This window comes from Festucalex cinctus, chromosome 19 (assembly GCF_051991245.1).
Source record: "Festucalex cinctus isolate MCC-2025b chromosome 19, RoL_Fcin_1.0, whole genome shotgun sequence".
Taxonomy (NCBI): domain Eukaryota; kingdom Metazoa; phylum Chordata; class Actinopteri; order Syngnathiformes; family Syngnathidae; genus Festucalex; species Festucalex cinctus.
This window is the reverse complement of record NC_135429.1, coordinates 7,642,155-7,658,641: the sequence shown is the minus strand read 5'-3', so window position 1 is coordinate 7,658,641 and position 16,487 is coordinate 7,642,155. Positions and strand designations below refer to the sequence as shown.

Below are 16,487 nucleotides of genomic sequence, written 5' to 3'. Positions count from 1 at the left end.
TGGAAACGCTAGGGGGGGGGCTAAAATTCGCAGAAAAAGTTTTTAAACTTGGAAGGGGGGATTTTTCAACATATTGTTACAAGGAAATGTCAATTTTGAGAGACGCTCTCATATGACATTTCATGGCGTCGTCCACTCTCCACTCAATAGTCGCAAAATAATACATTGAAACATTTCATTTTGCACATTTTCACTAATTTTGTTTAAAATTTTCAAAAACCTTTGGATGGATTCCCCATTATTGTTACTCCTGTATGACTTCTCAAGATGTCACCTTGCGCTGAATTTCTGACTGCCCAGGTAAACCGAATAAAATGGCCTTTAAAATGTGTTGGCTTAAAATGTCACCCTTCTTGCCTCACGTTTTACCAGACTTGAAGGATGAAAGATGTGGATGAGTGAGAGAGACAGCAAAAAAATACTTTAGGCCCTCTGTCATACACGTTCAGGAACTTTGAGTTGAATCGAGGCTGATTGAATGCTGCGCGTATCGTCTTGGCTTTGTCCCTCCGAGCTCGGTCTAAATATTGAAGCAGATCGCAATGAAAAGAGTCGGCTATCCAGAGGATTCCACCCAATCTGCATATTCATACAATTAATTAGGATTCCTCTCTCGGCTCTGTGATGTTTTTTTTTTTTCTTTCTTTCCTGCTTTATTTCTCGAGAGGCAGCTGTAAAACAATGGCGGGGCGGTGATCGGAATCAGCCGTTAGTGAGGTGGAGGGGGTAGACGGAGGAGCTTCGCGCCCACACACCTTTCTTCTTGAGTTGACTGTCTGCATCAGATATGATGAAGATGATGAGGAGCGCTTTGCCTCTGCAACTCTCTGTTGATGCAAACTTCTGCTGCTTTGTCTCACTTTGTCTTTTGCCTGCATTGTCTGGTGCTTAAGTGACTGAAAGCTGCCATTGTGCGGTGGGGCAGACTAACCAAATGGCTCAGTATGCTTCTCGCAAGGCTAACTCCTAATTGCAAAGATGAGACATTGTGGGGAAGACAGCATGAGTTTAAAAAAAAAAAAAAAAAGTTTTAATAAATGTGTAGTCTGGTATCACATTTAGAATCAAGTTTTGAAGTCTTTCTGCTTCTGTTGTCACTGGAAGTACTACTTTTTAACTGGTGCTGACTGAGCCAAATCACAGCCAAATTGTGTTGTAGTGTACCTTAAATTGGGCACACAAGTCATTTTAATCATCTCTAAAGTAATAATAAAGCCATCAGCTCAAGATAATGGGCAGCAATGGCACATCTTAGACATCAGTTCGTGTAGTTTAAGCATTCCTGGCAAAGAACAGATGTTCTTATTCACTGTCACGTCTATAAAAGTGAAGGTCTATTCATAAAAAGGTGACCGGCCAAGACTCCACTGGGGTTCTTGCTATGCACATGTGACATATGCACAGCATTTTATTGGCATCAGTGGTGTATTAATGGAGTGTACTAAAAGTGTCACACTTGGAGCGTTTCAGAATGACCGTTGCATAATACTGAGAAGCATTTGTAATGATTTTGCCCTTTTAATTTGCAACCAAAACAAATTAGGGGTGGCATTATGTTTGTAAAAGCAGAATGTTTTCATGAAAGGAAATCTTTCCCATTCTCTTAAACATGTAAAAGTTTCAGAAAATAAAATGTAAATGTTTTTGTTTAACAACAATAAGGAGTCAAAGTATTAATACCCTCAGAAAGTCAATTAATGTTCAATAAATACGAGCAGATTTAGAATATTTGTTGAACTCTGTTTCCACCAAAAGCAGTTTTGTGAAGCTTGATCCCATAGTTCCTGAGATCCAAGTGTTCAAAAGGAAAAAGATTTTTGACAAAAACTCAAATTTTGCAGGCAGTAGCTCCCAAACCACTGCTCCAATTGACCTAAAATTTCAGATTTTGTGTTGTGCCATCTCTGTCAACAAATACACTACGTTTCGTTAAAATGGAAATCTGCTTTAAACTTACTGTGTGATTTGGCATGGAACGACCCACTTAATAAAATATAATTATTCTGCCAGTTGCTTCTTTTTAACACAGCTTCATCCAAGACCACCGTCAGCCTATCAACTTAGATATGATGTCAATGTTTTTTAAGGACCAAGCTGACTGCATAATCGAGTTAAACAGCACCAACAACCAAAGCCATTTCAATGACCATTAAAACATACCAAGTTATACCTCTCTCAAGCAGATTAAACATACATTATCATCTTCAGAAGATTTAGAAAAATGGCTGTCGAATTAATTCTTCATCCTAAGCCTGTCAGCATGTGTACAGTTGTGTCCGATTGGTCTGTAATCTAGTGAATTTAGTGTGGGAGAGGGGTGTTAAAAACACAGAAACTCAGGAATAAAAGGGGGATCAAGCGTGTGACAGATGACAGAAGTTGTCCATTAAGCCGGCGGAACAATCCTGGCGTGAATATTGCATTTCCATGTTTACCACAATTACAGGCTTGTTCGCCGGTTCACCTCCTCCAACGGGCTACAACTAGGGGCCAAACAACAATCCTTTGGGAGGAATGCAGGCTCTACCCTGTCAATCTTACACACACCCTTTCTGTGGTGTTGTCTTTAAATGTTGACTTTCAAGCCACATAAATGATTGATGTTGCTTTGGCCGAAAAATGACTGTTTCCTTCTTTGAACCCTGAGGCAATGAGAGAAGTGAAACTCATCAAATAAAAGAAGTGAAAAGAGAGAGTTTTGAAGTTGAGTATGACAATAGACAAAGGCTGTCACGCAAGGCTGACTCCTACACAAACCTTGCATGCGGCCGAATGTCCGAAGCCACGTAATGGGCCTTTTTGTTGCCACGGAAAAGCAAGAAGGCTTTGGAGATATACACGCAATTTCCGAATTAATCAGCCCTGCCAAAGGCGCCTGTCAGGGTCAAAGGCCAGTGAAATGACAACTTTGAACCTAAGGCCAAAATGCCCTCGCCCCCCTGCTGGTAATCTCATCTAATGATGTCCTGGTGGGCTGACATCTTTTATGCCAACTTTATTGTCCTACTGTGTGCTTTATTTTTGCTCTGTTGTGGCGGAATGCATCATTCACATCTTTCTAAAGGAACTGAATTGTCTGTATGTGTTTGAAATGTTCACACACTTACAAACTAACTCCATTATATGCTCAAGTTTATTTCTGCAACTTATTTTCTTGGGTCAAGATAAAAATCAAGGGCGTTGGTGCATTCCAACTTTAGATGAAATTGTCTGAGGTGCTGATGGTGTTAAATGCGGACCAACTTTTGAGATTAGCTCTCATTTCTTTCATGTTGCCGTCACGTAATTATCTTTTTAATTATCTTTGACCTTGCGTTCATGAATGTCTCTTTACGTTTCTTTCTAACCTTCCTTTCACAGTTTCCGTCTATACATCGCGTGATTTGTTCTTGGCCATTACTTGTGACGTCCCCTCCTTTTAAAAACTGCCACGAATGATGAACAAACCAACGTATGAAGTTGAGTTAGTAACAACAATCCAGGCTGTCAGGAAGTGATGAAACGCTGCGTTTGTTATATGGGGAGAGTTTGACCACACTTGCACTAGTAGTGAGTAAACAAGCCAGACTGGGTTGGATAAGGGCAAGCAATGTCCTTATTTATGGACCACGATATCCTTACGACGAGTGCTATTTACCTGTGGAGGGTAAAATCACCTGCTTGATAGTCAGCTGGTGAAGTTTCAAACCGTCATCATAAATCTTCCTTACTTCTCTTCAATAGAGGAAGAGGGGTCCCTGCAGACTTGCAACACATTGTAATCCCATTGCTTAAAGGGTTTACTCGGGAATACATTTAAAATGAGCTGCTAACAAGGGGCTGGTATAAAAGATTACAACGGAACACAATCTGTTCTAGTTTCTAGATCATGTATTAAGTAACATTTAAATATTCTTAAAGATTATTAAAGTGCAAAAACTGATATACAATGTAAATGTAATACATATAAAACTGGAATTCCAAATTTGAGGTCCCACTTTATGTGTCCTTGTCCTAGTCTTAGTTTTAACTATAGTGCTAATCTTAGCCTTTATCGTGTTTGTGTGTCATGCCAGGCTGCTGGGTCATGTTTTTTTCTTCTGTTTCACAGCTCAGCCCAGCCCTGTTAATGTGGCCCCCATGGCTGTCGATTGCGAGCAGCTAGGGACATGCGCACTGTGATTTGATTGGCTTATAGCTTAAACACGCACTCATAGGGCCAGCCCTATTTCAGTTCTTCCTGTTTAGAAAGTTAGACCATTGAACTTGGCTTTATATTACACATATATGTTTATAATGTAATTACCTTACAAACATAATGGCATTCATTTGAATATTATTATTCTTGATAAAATATTTTTTTTTATAAATTATTAGCTATAAAGAAGACCAATTATGAGCTTACATAGTGCTCAACAGAGCCATCTGTTTAGTGGCGGTCTTTTATTTTTTTTGGAGGGGGCTTTACTGATTTTATTTATTTAACATGCACTCTCATATCAAGCATTTATAGTTGTCTTATTACAAGGAAAATCAAGACATTCTATTGTACTGTATTTTTAATACCGGCACAATCAGTTTGCAATTTTAGAAACAATCAATACCATAATAAAAAAACACAATAGCACTGCATGCCACGTTCTGTATATCATTTGGAAAAACTCAATCAATATTTACTCAATAGCATGAATTAAAGATAATTAATTCTAATCCAGGCAGGAAGAAAAGATTAAAAGGTGCTGCCTGTTGGTCTCTGGTAATTAATAAATATAGTCCGACAGCAGTGTTTATACAATTATTGCCAAAAGGGAGTCCCCATAGTGACAGTGATAATGACATATTGGTGAATTAAGATAAACCCCATGTGCACAGCATAAAAACAGGTTTGTATGCATAATATTGCACATTGAATGTCACATTTAAAACTGAAAACACACATTGAGGGACATGAATATGATTAATAGGTATACTACATACGCTAATATGCACATTATTGATTGTACTTGTTTTGACTAACCAATCAGAAGATGGACAAATACTGACGTTACTGTTGGGCCAGCTTGCTGGCCTTCCGAGGAAAAATGTTATTGCATTAGTATATATTGTACAATGCTACATTTCAACGCCAGTGTTGTATCCATTGTGCTGCGATACTTTGGAAACGGTACTGATGCTCTTTCCTCCTTGCATACTTAATATCATGGATAGTTCCAAATTCACAGCATGCTTCTGGTGAAAGAACCAGCTGCTTTCTAGTACGCGTGCGCCACACACACACACACAAGTACGCACACGCTCACGTTGCCAGGAAGAGGTCATATTAATGGCTGACTTTGTAGCTCTCGGGCAGACGTTCAAACACACAAACAGCCATTTGTGCGCACACACTCCAACACGTGCGCACAATAATTTCCATTTCACTTCTCCCTCTTCCCCACCCTTCTGCTCACTGCCACCGTGGGCTCCAGCCCCTCTCTTTCCTAATTTGCATAATATACTTTCTCCTTCTTAAGCTCGGTGTGCGCACACACGCACAGATCTGACAGATGGCACCACTGGCTCCAGAAACAGCAGAGAGCGGGAATATGAAGAGAATGAGAGGAAGAGGAGACTGTTCTGGTAAAGTAAACAGACACACACGCCATAATTATCCTGGGCACTGGCCTTGGCACTAACCTGGGGAAAACCCTGATGTGCCAACTCACTGCACCCAATGACCTACTAAACCCAGCAGGGGAGGAAACACACGCACACTAATATATATGCAAAGACATGGCTACGCAAAGTCAGTAAAGGAGAGCGGAAATCTTGTATATGAAGGAAAATAAACATCCATTTCTCCCAATCAATCCTCAGCAGCCACTTTCACTGGATTGCTTTTTAAAATTCTTTCGGAAGGATGGCGATGGTCGTTAGAGCGTGTCTGTGCTGTCAGGCTGAGTTATCCTTGTATAGCTCTGGGCCTGATTATCCCGTGATGACTCATCCAGGGAGAAGGAGAGGTGAACTCGGTGCACAAGAACCCAACAACCAGGCCACTGGTTACATATAGAGGGAAAGGACTAAGTGAACATTGTTGGACAGGAAATTCCTGGCTGTCGCATGTGACAGCTCAACAAGAACCACCACACTTTTTCGGCCCATCACATTTGCCATTTTGCCAACTTCTTGTTTGACTTGTTTATCATCGGGATGCAAAATTGTCTCCCTGGCTATCAAGCGGCGGCGCTCCCCGAGCGGTTTCTCACCAAGCGGTACATGTCATGTCATATCATATCATTAACTTGATAATGTAGTCCAGGATTCACAGCACCAGAGAGGGAGATAACAAAAACAACAGGCCCATCTGCAGCCGGCAGCCTTTGTTGACACACTGATGTCTTTGGTAGTTGAGGGGGGGGAGAAGAGAAAAAAAAAAGTTGCATAACATCGACTGCAGTATTTATAGGGAGGAGGGGGAGGGGGGTTGACATTTAGGATAGGCCAATTGGGAGGGGGTCCTCGGCGGTGGTGACAAATGTATTCTGATGTGAGCATACATAAATGTCTTCTGATTAATTATTAAATTTCATAGGCTTCATATACTTTGCAGCCTTAAGGCTTCTATTTTCTGTGACACAGCAGGCTTAGTTTAAGAACATCACACGCATATCCACATGAGCTTTCACAGAGTTGTGCTGCTTTCCTTGAAATTCAAGATTATTTAAGTTGCGAGGCACTTCGGGTCAACTTATAGTTTATCAAGGTGGAATATGCACAATTTGAGCTGAATGTTTCAGCCAACCTTCCGCTAATGTGCGCACACAAACAAAAACAAACGCGCGCACAGACACACCACTTGAGGCTGATAGAATGGGATTGGGCAGTGTTCTCGCAGCACCAACTGTCACCGCAGTGAGAGGTCAAGCAGAGACAGTAACACAGCTTATATAAGTCACAATAATGGGGGTGGCGTGAGGGTGGGGTGTGGAGAAGAGAGGTGTTTGTGTATGGGATTTTTTTTAATTTTTTTTTTATATATAAACCAACTTATATATTAAAGTTAGTTTTTATACTTGTCTTGCTGGATGGAATTAAATTAAACTATCAACACAAACTGCTCAAACATGTTTGGATTGATGGATGAATGACAGACAGACAGATTTACTGCCTGTTGCCTTATAATGGCAATCAAAGCAAAACCAATGGTTGTCCATATCCAACATAATGTGCAACATCTCAGAACATTTTGGAAAGAAGGCAACAATAACCGCAGGACATGTTTTTGGGATTTGTTCAATTTTAGAGGTTTTGCTGTACTGTACTTCATTTGTTTCTTTTGCAGTGTTGAATCGTGATTTTAGGGTTTTGCAACAACAACATTTTCACAATGGAGCTGAATGAAGTAAAGCACTATATTTGCAACAATTGGAAAAAGCTCCATTCTGACTGTTTGCTTAATATTTGTGATACTTTGGCTTTTAGTTATACAGTAAATCACCAGCAGCCAAAACTATACGGCCTGCCAAAAAAGTATCAAAGACAGATGGTTTAGATCCTACCAAAAAAAAAAAAATGATTCCAAAGATCATCATTCAAAATGTTGGAAAACTGAGAGAAGAGGAAATCAAGACGACTAGCAGCATGACCCAACAAAGTTATATTTGGTTTGAAGGAAGAGGGGCAGGGAGTTGGCAGAAACTGCATTATTTGAAAGGCAAACTTTTAACACTGATTGGAAGGGGATGCAACATCTGATGGAGAGGACATAAGGACAACAGAGGGAGAGCGCGGGCGAGAGAGAAAAGAGAGAGAAGGCGCTTTTCTATAAGCAGAAGCTAAAGAGGTCAGACTGCTAGTTTCTGGGTCAGGGCGCATTAAACAGGCCGCCGCGCTGAACTGTCGTCCCTGTGGCGACACAGCAATGTGAACAGGCCTCCTCCAACTGTGACCACATATTAGGCACGTCCTGGAAGCTATACTGTACAAATACCGCTCTGGGCGTCAACACAAAAAGTTGCCCTTTACTCTAATCAACAGCATATAGGGACACACACAAACCTACAACTGAGAAGCTGACAGCTCGTGTGAGTGGGCGCTGATTGGTGGGAGTGAGCGGCCATGGCCATTTTGCCACTTTCTGTAGACTAAAAATGACATCCCAGCTGCCCAGGACTCAGGTACATGACCAATCATGGCTCAACTTGTGAACATCACAAGACCAAACTCAGAAAACAGGTGAGGCCAAATTGGTTGTTAACTGAGCAACTGTGATGTCATTTTCAGTTGACAGCAAGTTGCAAAATGGCCGCCCGCTGAGATGGTTAAAACAGGGTGGCTTTTGCTGCTTAATTCAAATTCCACAAAGGCCTTACAAATCATAATATTATGTTTAGACTAGTGGGGGCGCATAGAACATAATATTGTAAAGAAAATGTGAAAATGTTTGGGTTGATTTCCACTTTAAGAACTGAACAAGATCATGATATATTTAGGATAAGACACTTGGTTAAGTGTGATTTGATGCATCTCAAACAAGTCCATGTTCCAATTCAACATAGTCACATATTAACCCAATGATTTGAGATAATCTTGCACATTTGGAAACATAAATAACATTTGGGATAATTCTAAATGACTAAATCAGAACCAATGTAATGAAATGGTAAAGGGGATGATAAACTTCAACTTCAGGTTTCAACTGAAGTTACTTTGGGAGCTTGCTGGGTCTCATACATACTGTCTTAAGTTAAAGTCTTATCCACACATTGAACAGCACTCTCTCTTTATATAGTGATATAGGCCCACACATTTTGTCACATTAACATGATTACATCAAATTGTTGATGCCTTACCTCTTATTTTGTTCCTCTCTTTTATTTCCTTTCACAGTCTGAGGCTGACATTTGAAAGGCCCAACAAGAAGTCCATAAACTAAGCATTACTAAAGAGCCAAATTATGATTGGGAAAACAGGAAAATAATCTTTCATGTGCAAGTAATAGTTCCAGCTGAAGCAAATGCAGCCATTAGACAAAAGAGACGAGAGAAAGCAATAGAAAATGGGCAGTATCTTTCCAATTATCAGCATGGTGCATGTTCTTTAGAGCGAACTGAAAGGACAGGTTATTAAGCTTTAATGCTTCAAAGCATGAGGACCATTCAAGGCCTTCTTTCTCATTAGACCTACCACCAGGCTCACCGTGCGTGTGTGCGCCGGCGAGTACATAAGCACACATGTGCAAGTACATGTCCATGGTTAAGCACATCACACAACACCAAACACACAGCCTCGTAATCAGAGTGCGAGTGCTGCTTAGTCTACGTTCCAGATTCAGTCAACAAGGGCATTTCCCTATATAGGCTATATGGCGTTAATGCATCAGCAGAGAAAGCAGCCATACTTTCCTAACAAAACACTCAAAAGAAAAGCATGAAGCATCCTATAAATCCTTGAGCAAAAGGGAGAACATTTGATTTGATTGATTTTTCCAGGACGTGCAATTCGTTGAAAGCGTGTTACAAAAGCACCACAAAGCAGAAGTGCAACGATTCCTGGTAGAAAATGGCCGGTAATGTTGTTGCAATGCAAACAAACAGCCTGATGAAATTTCAGCGGTATTTCGTGTCTTAGCATTGGTACGAGCTGAGTCGCCAAACTACGAAATCCAACATATGTGAGGTAATCCATCTGCTCATAAAGCTTTCCTACCCCGCTATAAATTAAAAAAGGATAAGAAATGAGGATTGCAGAAGGCAGGGGAGGGGGAAACTGCGGTCTCCACGGAAAAACAGGCATAGCTAAACGATTTGGCCCACGTGTGAGACCGTTGAGTCAGGTGCTGCCATGTGAACACATTAGCGGGACAGAACACTGTCTAACAGCCAGTCCAAGTTCCTCGGATCAATGAAGAAGTATTGGCTGCAGTGCTTCTGCTCAGTCGGCCACTAACTTCCCTTCTGTCCACTTCTGCATCCGCAGTGCGCACTTGCACACATACACAAATACACACACACACTGGCTCCAATGGTCCAATGAAGATGATTTTCCATCGATGGGATGATTAATGTGGCTGCCTGAAGATGCTGATGGAGATTGATGCTGCCTGCTATACTCTCCATGCCTAATCTTTCATCCTTACAATAAATATGGCACAATGTCCATATGTATGCAAAAAGTGGCTGATTACAAACAGCTTGCAAGCCGTCGTCCCTTTTAACGATTACATCCAAAGGCACTCTCTCTGTCAAACGGCTGTTTCCCTTAATGAAATTAGCCCATCTCTCTGTCTGCGGGCCATGAGCACAAGGTAAGGAGTTTCCACGAGGGTCAGCCATCTAAGTAACCCTCATTAAGTAACTCGAATGCAAATGAGATGCAAATCTGACTAAAACAGAACACTGGTTAATTTGCCCTCCTGACATTGCAAACAGTCACATGGGGATCAAATGCAAATGGCATGCAAATGACGACTGACAGCCCTTTCTTCCACTGGCTAAAAGGGAAGGAGTCTGCAGGTTCAGGTCAGGGGCGGAGCTACATGGTGGCCACAGGTGGCCATGGCCACTCCCTGTCACTCTCTGGCCACCCCCAAACCTTGGGGCAAATTTTGATATCTGTGATTTTTCTGTTATTTATACACAAAATGCACATATATCCCATAAACTTGCTCAACATTTTCATAATACAAGCAGGAGCAAACATGAGTAAAGAGCAGCATTTACAACTGTGAAGAATGAAGACATTGTTCTGTCATTGTGCATTTTAGACATGATTTGAATGAATGAGCCATTGCTTGCTGTATGCAAAATGGAGTCGGACGTCATGACAATTGATCACTGTTTAGCTTTTAGCTAGGGAATCAGTGGATGAGAAGAGGATATACAAAAACAAATGAACAGCAAAGAAAATGGCAATCTAAAAAATGAAGATCAGCAAAATTTTCTTTTTTTTACTTGGACTTAATCCTGCTGATATTTGGAGTGTGTTGAGCGAGTTTCTAGATGATGTGCATGTTAGATTGGCCCTCTTAATAATTAGGTGACTTGAGTTAGGCTGTTGTGTCGCTTCGACCTGTCCTGGCTCGGCATTTTCCTATGTATTTTTACTCTTGCGTGCATATATAGTTGAAAGCAGAACATTGGGGCACACATTGTCACATGGGCAAGGCAGAGCCACCCCAAGACAGAATAAGAGTAGAAACCATTTTTGGACAAATTAGACCTTCTTCCGCATTAAGAGAAAAAGGCTCCACAGCTGTGTACTCAATCTTTTTGGCAGACTACGCCTCGGTTCAGGCTCACGCCTGGCTCCGTCTATGCAAATATTTGATGCATCCAAGTGGATGCGAAGAAAGTAAATGCACAACTCCATTGGCTGGAGAGGGGTGCAGTGGTGGCTAAAGGTTCACAAAAGGCCTCGCTGTGCTGTCATCACGAGCGCTAATGCGGCAGCCTGGAAGAGGGGAAAACACAAACCGCAAATGAGGAACAAGAAGGAAGTCGACATCACATTCCGAGCTCTCCGCATTTACCAAAGCCAGGGCCCAGCTGTGCACTATCCGGCCAAGTCGACAACATCATCTGGCTTCTCACATTCACCCCTCCAGAGAGTCCTTTCAAGCCCATACAAATAGGGCAATGTGCAAAGTTGACAGAGGGCGCATCTTAAGCCAAATACTCTTGCGAGGAGGTCAAACCTTTGTACAGAGAAACCTCTAAAGACCACGTGACAGGGGGGAAAATCACTTCCTCTAATGACCAGCCCATACACCTACAGTATGGATTTGTGTGCTTCATCGATCCCCTCTTTCAAGCGTTCACTGGGGTAGAAAGTAAATGAACCACAGCTTCTGCTAAGTACATTATATTACTAACACGACTTATCTTCTATTCCATGAACAGTACATTGCTACACTTTTGTTTCATCTCCGTTGAGTCAGGCCTCTCCAGTCCTCGAGGGTTTGAATTTTAAGGACATGCCAGATTTCCATTTTTCAGTATCCTACGTGCTGCTGCTCATTCGGGATCTCTGACTACAACTTAGTGGTAAATCCCGTGAAATGTCTCCTGAAGAGAGAAAGAACATCCAAGGCCTTCGGATCTCCGGATCCCCCCCTCTCTCTCTCGCCCTTAAGATAAAGTGTATAGCATAAGTCATCTGGATTCTACCTCAGATAACTTCCTATTGTGCTTTTCATGTGCTTGCTTAAAACAGAGGAAACAACCACTTGAAGTGTTCTAAAGTAAATCCCCAATGGCCAATGACAGTGTGAAAAGATAAACAGAAAGGAAGAAAATATTTCTCCTTTTCTTCTCACTTGGCCTTGCATAAGTATGCGTTTTGGGGTCCATTTCGGCAATTCGGGTGTTATTGGACCTTGCATATGCCATCAAATTAATCACATTGAAAAGGGTGGAAAAGAATACATCTCTTTCTGTGCAGTGTTCCCCAGTAATACAAGCCGAAAGGAGAGTGTGATGAAAGTGCAAAACCTTGTCTACTTTCCCAGCTCTACGCAGGAAGCCAATTCCAGCATGAAGTGGGTGAGCCTGCGGGATCATCTGTTTTGGGTCAAGAAGTTTCAAACGCTGTTGGAGAACACTTAAGGTACTTGGTTTGAGGCCTACTTGCCCACCCCCCAGGATGCTCTTTGACCCCACATACTCTCCACTGCTACACACTCACACGCACACACACACCGAGTTTTAATTTTATAGCTATGCCATATGAAAATAATTAAAAATACACCGCACTGATTACTTTGTCGTTTTGTCATCTAAGCAGATAGTCGATGCCTTTTCAGACTGGCTTTTGACTTCAGCTTTTGTTGTGTTTGAGTGACCGTGACTGTTAGCAGTCTTACTTTAAGCCTTTTCATCGAATCTGGCCCTCCTTAACCTTCTAATTCAGAAAGTGTTGTGTTCTTGTATTCATCATCTACATGCAGCTTAAGGAGGTGTTCCTTTAGTTTTACTAGACAGGTCGTTTTGCCAGGCTAGAATTGCTCAACTTGCCATTGCAAATCAACTCTCAATTTATAGAGCACTTTAAAACAACCACTGCTGCTTTCGTCAGATGGAAACCAGGGGCGGCAGATACACTGAAAACAGCAGAGGCCCTATAATTGAACCCTGTGGAACGCCACACGTGTTCCACAGCATGTTCACATGCATGTGAATTTATATTGCACATATTCGTCCGGCCGCTTTGTTTTTGCTCGACATGGTTAGTATGAAGGGAATACAATAATAAAGAAAATCAAATTAACCAAACTGTTGGGTTAGCTGTTATAGTCTGTCTTCCTAAATGTTGTTCACATGTGAATGAGGCTGGTCTGTCCACTTCAGAAAAGATTGTTTCACACACTAATAGACTAATCATGACAGGTAGATTTACACCACCTGAGACTCATGTAGCTCCATCAGTGAAATGTGAAAAGAGAGGCGACGGGTTTCTTTTAAAGCATCATGTTGCTGATCCAGGAATTGACAGTCGTAATAAGCCCTCCAGGGGGTCTTCACTGAGCACATTTTTCTTTGGTGTACTAAGGCTTGATGAATCAAACTACACCCGTCCTGCTCTCTCACTTTCCACTTCATTCATAAACCCAAAATATTTGGGAAGGAGCTGATTGGTCAGCATCATGCGACGCAAAAATACGATGCTCCCTTACTAGCCAATGCGAGGCAAGTAGTACGTTCTCTCCCACACACTCTCTCTCTCTCGCTCTCCTACTTTCGAGCTCCCATTTTAACACAGACTCATTTTTGTGTTGTTTCACTCACTGCTGCGTGCGTTGCTGAAGTCGAAACAACAGGCCGGCTTCGGGAAGAAGTCAGCAACGACCCCACTTGCGACAGTATGTTTTGGACAACGGGGACAACCTACATGAGCTGCATTTCAAAACCCCCGAGGAGTGGTCTTAAGTCGTGACTTAGTCCCATTTCCCTACAAAGCTGCACCGTCTGTTAATTTTTTCCCCCTTCTGCTGTTTGTTTGTTACCGACAAGGAGATGCATTCTAAAAATGAAACTCCATCGACAGATTGATCGGGTGATTGACAGCTTTAATGAATGATCTTTAACCACGTCCTAGTGAAGCAGGGGTCCGAGGCTAACGTCAGGCCCAATTCAATAAGACCAGGTTCAATATTCGCAGTTGTTTTGTTTCTCCCCCACCCCCTCACGTGCAAGATCTTTACGACACACAAAGTGAGACAAAAAACTGAAACACACATAAATCAATCACTGCAGTGATCCAGTGACTGTGTGAACTCAGTGTGTCTATAGGGAACTGGGTTGATTGGGTTTACAAGGGTTTGGAGGAGCAATAGTGCCATCTATGGACGAGTGTGGGTACTCGATTCTCCCAATGGATTACATCATCAGGTTGAGGTTGCTGTTTTGTTTTTTGTTTTGTTTTTTTATGTTAACGTTCTTTTGCCGACAAAGAAAAGCAGGAACAGATATATTTGGATTATGAGCTGAAGTGATATGAAAAAGGTTTCAAATATTTATGTTTGTTCTAGTCCAAATTTACATGAGCACAGATCAAATCTAATTTAATTTCCCCCTAAGTATTCCATGTGACTTGTCAAGCAGTGTCTATTAAATAAATGTATAAGTGGTAGCAGTGAATGACAATGTAATTTTTAACATTCATAAACTCACCCTCTCATCATCATGGCAGCAAAATGAAGGTTCTGTCCATCCTCTCAAAAGGGTGCTGAGAACTTCTGCAGCTTGAACCAAGTACTGCATGTGGGAGAGCGACAAGGTGGTTGGTTATGGTTTTGTTTGAAAACACCACAGCTTTGGGTCAGAATGTCTGTGGGATTACACTACCATCTAGTGTCAAGAGAGAAATGTGCAGGCCACAACATACCGTCAATAATAAATGCTCAATTTTGATTTTAGTGTTAATCAGGCCAACGATAATGAGGGCCTGAGTGATTATACTGTGATGTGGCTGAACTGACAGATTCTTCCTCCACAATCTACTCAGAAATTAGCATAAGAAATTGTTATTGTCAATATTGTCTAAACAAAATGTACAACCAATACATTTCCAAGAATGTTCACTACAATACCTTTTTGTGACTCCTCCGTGTGTTAAACAGCTCATGACACGCCATAACACGCCTAAGGCCTGGAAGATACAGTAAAATCGTCAGCACCAACCCGTTTGTGAGCATATTACGAGGACAAATCAACTCTTAGCACACTTGGGCCAGAAGTAACCAAGCTTTGCAGAAGCCTGTTAATGATTCTAGTCATGAATCACGTGTGTTGGTGGAGAGAAAGATATCCAAAACAGGTTGGATAGAGGCTCTCGGGACTAGACTTGGGTACAGATGCCTTTGACAGAAGGACTTTAAGAACAATCTTAAAAATACAGTCTGGCATTTGATGTGCTTGGCAGGGGAATCAGGTCAAAAGGGGACAATTATTGTTATGTGTGAACGTGGTCTATGTTCAGTGTCCACTTATCTCTGGGAGCATTCTGTGACTGCCTATGGCCATAAAAAAAAAGTCAAATAAACATTATCCAATCTATTTATTTCAGGTAATTATTATCACTGCAATCTATGTACAAGAGTTTATTTCCCCAGTTTTTTTTTTTTTTTTTTTACTTGACTAAACGCACTCTGACCTTTGAGAGCTTTTTGTTTGTTTTGTTTGTTTTTTAAATGTGCGTTTTATTTATTTTCACTCGAACATTCTTATATGTAGCTTTGTGTAACATTCTATATTTGGAATTAAGTTTAAGGTGACAAATATCGTTTTAAATGTACAGGGAAAAATAAAATAAAAAAATACTAAAAACATCCAAATTCACAAGTAGTTAAATGTTACAATATAACATGAGTTATTTCCAACCTGAGGTGCTTTACAAACAGCAACCCAAAGGCACTTTGAAGGTGCTGAAAGAACGTTTGCTTTTATTTTCTTAGCTGTTTTGTATCGTCATAACAAATTTAGCCTCTTATGTAGCTAGCCAACAACAAGCTCAACATTGAGTTGAGTTGCCAATGTCTCGAACTTAATTAACCACTGACCTGTTAATATGGTGTTCATTTTGATGATGAAATGAGACGACACGACGTATTCAATGTGTGCATTATTGTACTGCATACTAATACCACTAGTACACTTTCGTAGATATTCTAGTCGTCAGCTCACCTGTACTTAATTGGCATTTGTGTTCCAGAAAGGGTTGCATACTTTGGGGCCTCACACTTCAGGTGTGTACACAATTACACGTGTGCTCAAAAGGACCACTTTTGATTTAAAAACGGGACACATGGGTCATTTGTAGAAATGAATAAAATACGTAGCAGGCCATATTGATGTATCGAATACTTTTCCGACCCATGAAAGTGTAATGTACCTGTCACCTCTATGGACAATTCCGGGATGACGTCACAAGTCAAAATGGCGGTTACTCGGCGAAAGGATGCACCCTCATTGAAAAGCATTGAACTTTTAATCACTGTAATCTAATTGTGATTATTATTATTTTGATTT

The 16,487-nt window shown here is 41.2% G+C and overlaps 1 long non-coding RNA gene across 1 annotated transcript in view; it reads right to left on the bottom strand.

The window, feature by feature from the left end:
* Nucleotides 1-16,103, bottom strand: part of LOC144007155 (uncharacterized) — a 65,157-nt gene extending 49,054 nt beyond the window's left edge. The window contains exons 1-3 of the long non-coding RNA XR_013280096.1: nt 16,019-16,103; nt 15,050-15,108; nt 14,631-14,714 (exon numbers count right to left, since the gene is read on the bottom strand). This is a non-coding gene — a long non-coding RNA (uncharacterized LOC144007155). The remainder of the gene's footprint in view (nt 1-14,630; nt 14,715-15,049; nt 15,109-16,018) is intronic.
* Between the last annotated feature and the right edge of the window lie 384 nt (nt 16,104-16,487).